Consider the following 5,470-nt stretch of genomic DNA (forward strand, 5'->3'; position numbering starts at 1 on the left):
ATGTTAAAACCCCAGATTTTACAGCAGGAATAACACATTTACAGCCTTGTGCAATAAATTGTTTAGGAATTTATAGCTAATTTTACTGTTCACGAAAACTGCACATAGGGTGGACTTTTATATAACTCTCCTGTTTAGATTGTGTTAAAGTTTAAAGTTATATATCATTAAAAGCTTACAGTGCAGTCCACAGTTCAGCAATGTTTGCATGGCCTGCTTCAGCTCCACTCCTGCTTCACATCTTTTCTCATTTTTTAACTAGCTGAGAGGCAAAATAAGGCACTGCTAACACGATGAACTTCAAAATCACCACAGAAGACCGATGGGTAACATCACAGAGGGTTCATCCATCTTTGTTTACAGCTAATACCCTCAACCAGCTCCAAAAACCTGGAGGTTATTTGGATCTTCAGCCGGTTAGTATCCTTGCAATTTGATAATGAACAGGTGCATTTCTTGCAAACAGCTGCTGATAACACGGCTGATGAGAACGAAGCAAACAGTGAAGTTAGTAAAACAAAAACGTGAGTTGAATAATATTGAAACCTTCCATAAAACAGAGGGGAACCACAGAATCAGATGAAATTTCTCTGTGGGTTTCACTGTTGCATGTGCTGAAAATGCAGTAATTTGCTTCATTACAGTTGAAATGCATGAAATAAAGAGCTTGAGAGCCATGGAGGTTTATATTCCAAACAGCTAATGAATCCAAGACAGACATAAATGTGAGCGAACCTGCATGTACTCAGGATTAAATGATAAATGTCAATATGCTGTCAAATGGAGAAAACTGCTCAGATCAAGTTGCATGTTAAGATTCTCCCTCCTTCATAGTATATTTTTTATTGTCTGCTGTTTTTTCTCGGTCTACTCTTTTTTTTTTAGCCTGTGTGTGTGTGTGTGTGTGTGTGTGTGTGTGTGTGTGTGTGTGTGTGTGTGTGTGTGTGTGTGTGTGTGTGTGTGTGTGTGTGTGTGTGTGTGTGTCTACAGGTCGATGTCCAGGTATGTTTGTGCATCAGGCCCACAGGATGAGATGAGCTCGTGTTACCGACGCTTCACGGAAATATGTATGACAATATGTGGCGGTGGGAAAATGTGTCACCATGGTGACAAGTCAGTGTCCTGTCGACCACGCTGTGCACAGAAAACACACTCGTGGTAGAACGGTGCTATTTTCTGACTCTGCTTCACCTGTTCCCATTAAGCCATGCTGCAAGAAAGTAGCTTTGATTTCTTGGATATTATGCTGATTTCCAACAAGCTTTAAGTACATTTTCAACCCAACAAAATCCTAAAATTACAGCCCGCGTTATTGTGATTAATGAATCCTCTGCAGCACTTCCCTGCACTCAGAGAGCAGATACAACAAAGATTTCTTCTTCACTTGATAACTCGATGTACGATTTCAATAAATGACTGTATGGATTTGAAAAATTTGAGTCTTCCTCTCTGCATGAACCTCCCACTGGAGCCTCAGATAGAGTCTCGCCTGAAGCGTCAAGCAGCGAACAGGCAACCATTAATCATTGATTAAGAACATTTACATCTCATTCCATTTAATTATCTCCTGTTCCTGAAACTGTGGGACTGCCAAGCTGAGTGCCTCTGCTGATACCTGCAGGCATCAGATACGTGGGTTATCTGGGTCAAGCTCACCTTTTTAGAATTATGAAATATAAATACCAGGATTTGGCTGGAAAAGCAGAAGTAAACCTGCTGCTTTGTTCTCAAAATCATTTAAAAAGAAAAATACCACCCATTCCCAGTAGTTTCTGCCGCTACAGTCCTCACTAACATGACAGAGTGGAACACATTTCTCCAGTCCACAGATCTTTGTTCCAGCTTCACATGTGGCCAAGAATTGATTTTGAAATCCTTTTGGTTTATGAGGCACTGACTGGTTCAGGGCAAAATTACATTTTTGATCTGCTGCTGTGTTGTGAACCATCCTGAACCTCCCATGGAGAAGCAGCATTCATTCTCTGATCGCCACATTTCTGAAACTCTTTTATATTCTTCGAAACCAAGGCTTAAAACTTTTCTGTTTGCCACCTGCTATTAATTTACATTGGGGGCTCTTACTCCTGTCTCACTACACTGTTTCCTTGTACTGTTTATTATCTTGCATGATTAAAAGAAATTTAATAAAAGATCACATACTTGCTCTGTATTTCTTTTTAAATTGTCCCTTCTTTTTATTTGCCTGCAAGTGTTTCCCAGCAGAGCTACTGTCTCTTAAATTGCTCTAATCACAAAGAGAAAACAAGAGAAAAGGGAAACATTTATCTAAATATTGTGACAGGCAAAAATCATGCCAAAAATCACATTTTTTGGATTGAAAAATGTGGCAGACGCAGTACACAACAGACATAAAGGTTAATGCCTCATCTACTGGTTGTCTTACTATTATGGGATACATACAGGCTGACAGGTTGTTTAACTATTATCTAGATGGTTAAATAGAGATATTAGTAATAGTATATTGTTGCCTCATCTTCAGCCCAGTCCAGAGAAAGTGCCATCCAACTGTCTGAAGCCAAAATGGTCTCAAATTGTCCATAATGTTAAAATCAGTCAAATTGATTTGGATGCTGGACAGAGGAATAAAGGTTACTCTTCACCTGTTTTTCTGAAAGACAATTTCTTATTAATTTAAGTTATTTTAACTCCCTTGCTGCAAAAATAAATACAAAACCACTCAAGATAGAAGAGAAACAAAAAAAAGTCATCAATTTTGTGTTAAACACTACTCCTTTTAAAACCAAACACAGAAATATCCTGGAGACAAAAGTTCATTCCACCAACAGAATCCCAACTAAAAATCAAAAACAGAAAAAATATTTCTATTTCAGTGTCCTGATTTAAAAAAAATAACTTAATTACGAAACACTTCCAAATAAAGTCAGTTCAGGAAAAGATAATTTGACTTTACTTCAGTTCATTCTTTCAATGTCATTTCAGTTTATTTCACAGTGGTTTTTGTGCATTTCAATTAACTTCCACATTTCACTTCGTTCAACTTGTTACAGTGCACTTCAGTTCAGTTTCTGAGGTGGACGGGGTTTAAGTGATGTATGAAAGTGTTGGAGAAGAAGCTAAGGAGGGCAGTCAAAGGACAATACAACCTGAGCTGAGGCAAGAGGAAGAGATCTGGTGAGAAATACAGGAGTCTTATCTGAACCAGAGTCCATCGCAGTGACAGATATCATGCTGCTGTCCAAACAGGCCGCAGAGGAGGTGGAAGGAAGTTCATCAGTTCATCACTTCTGTTCCTGGGACCATCTGTCACTTACCCAGCTGGATGGGTTCCACAGTTACTCCATTTATTTCCATTTTAAAGTAAACGTGACCAGAAGCTTAACTTGTCTTTGTGAAATCTCCTTTTCTCAACTCTCACTTTATTGTTCTCTGTGCCTCCATTGTTTGCCTCTGCTCAGCTCCCAGGTGTATCCGCAACTTTGCATCACTTCCTCTCTGTACTTTCTACCAGAATAAAAGGCTGTAATAAGGCTGTACTGCCTGTTTGCTTTCTTTTCTTTTCAACATCTTAATTGTTTTTCATCCCTTCATTTATGTTTGTAATATGAACCTAAAACTATCTGTAAAATCATCACAATCACCACAGTCTCAGTAAAATATCAATCACTGAACGTCTAAAATTGGAAAATGAAGGTTTTAAAAGCTTTATTATTAAAGGATGGTGAAGCAGCATCACTAAGGAAAGGTAACTTAACTGATAATTTCACAAAACTTTAAGGTCTTTTGGATTTTTTTGTTAGCTATTGGAGTAAGTTAAAACCTATATTTACATTTAATTGTCAAGTTTTTGGCTGTAGAAGTTCTGCTGGCAGAAGTAGCTCTAGCACACAGTGAATCTTAGGACATGCTGAGCTGCAACAGATCCATCAGGTGCATCACCCCTTATGCTGGCTTTTCAAAATAAAAGTTACTCCAGCTTCTGCACTACAATGGCTGAATCCCAAACCGCCCCCTACACACTATCCCTACACACTATCCCTACACACTACCCCTCCGTTTGCGCGTTCCCGCGGAGCGTCCTCCATATTAACGGCCGTCCCAAACCACGTAGTGCGGAGGGGGAGTGGACTGTTCAGCCCTTAAATAGCGAGTCTGCATCGATGCTCACTCTGGACAACTTTTTCAGGAAGTGCAACGTCGAAATGGAGGAGGAAACAACATATCGATGTGAGTTCCACATGCGTCCTTTATTTCTCCCACGCCTTTTTCACACTGACAGAACATCACAAAAAGAGTGGTGAAAAAAGATAAAACAAAAGAAACAAATCTTCTTCTCTGCTGACGTTTGATTTAATTGTGCACCCCCTGACACTTTTGGAGTGACACTCGGTAGTGTAGGGGGAGTGTGTAGGGGGCGGTTTGGGATTCAGCCAATATGGCAAGCTGTTATATTTGAATAATTCAGCTATAAATGCTCATACTGGAAACTGATTCTAAAGCAGAGTAATGGTACAGAAAGCCCCATCCTACAAGCTGACAGGACTGATTCCTGGCATATGTTACATTTAAAACCCCAGAAGTCCAAATCTTGTTTTTTTTAGATTTCGAAGTAGAATTTCTCTCAATGGGCTGTACAGTGGATTAGTGGTTAGCACTGTCACCTTACAGGAAGAAGATCTGCGGTTTGAGTCCCTGCCTTCCTGGGATCTTTCTGCCTGGTTCTCCCTGTGCATGTGTGGGTTTTCTCCAGCTTCCTCCCACAGTCCAAAAACATGCTGAAGTAACTCTAAATTGTGCTTGTTTGTCATTATATGTAACCCTGTGATAGACTAGTGACCTGTCCAGGGTGTCTCCTGCCTGAGTCAGCTGGGATAGACTCCAGCCCCCTTATGACCCTAATCAGGATTAAGCATGTATTGATAATGGATGGAAATTCTCTCACTGCACGGACTGCGTTCACATCCCTCAAGATGTCTTTCCCAAACAAATAACAAGGTTAAAAACTTGATTAGGACTGACTTTAATGTATATCACATTAAGGCACAAACAAAGCTTGTCTCTAGAGGAGCAGACATCGCATTTTGTCATTTAATTTGGAGGATAAATTAAATTGTTGGTTTTACTTTTTTAAGAGCTAATTAACTCATCTCATAGCCTGATTGCCTCGAGGAGTAATTTTGTTGATCAGCCTTTATTCCCACTTTCACCCTGGCTCTGTCGTTCTTGATAAAGGTGTGAGTCAAACGTTTAAATGCAAACATAATTTGTGCAGGTGATGTAACCTGGATGAAATATCCTCTACAGGACTAGTAGTTGCAGGGTGCAGTCTACTGCCTGAACAGACTTGGTCATGTAACTGATCATTTCACCAGTGATGTTTCTGATTAACTCAAGCCTGAACACTGACATGAATCACATGCTGCTGGTTGTATATTGTAAAAGTCACATCAAATCTAATGTTTTCTTTTTTTAGCAAAAAGCAAAGACAGAC

The sequence above is a fragment of the Acanthochromis polyacanthus genome, chromosome 3, assembly GCF_021347895.1.
Source record: "Acanthochromis polyacanthus isolate Apoly-LR-REF ecotype Palm Island chromosome 3, KAUST_Apoly_ChrSc, whole genome shotgun sequence".
Taxonomy (NCBI): domain Eukaryota; kingdom Metazoa; phylum Chordata; class Actinopteri; family Pomacentridae; genus Acanthochromis; species Acanthochromis polyacanthus.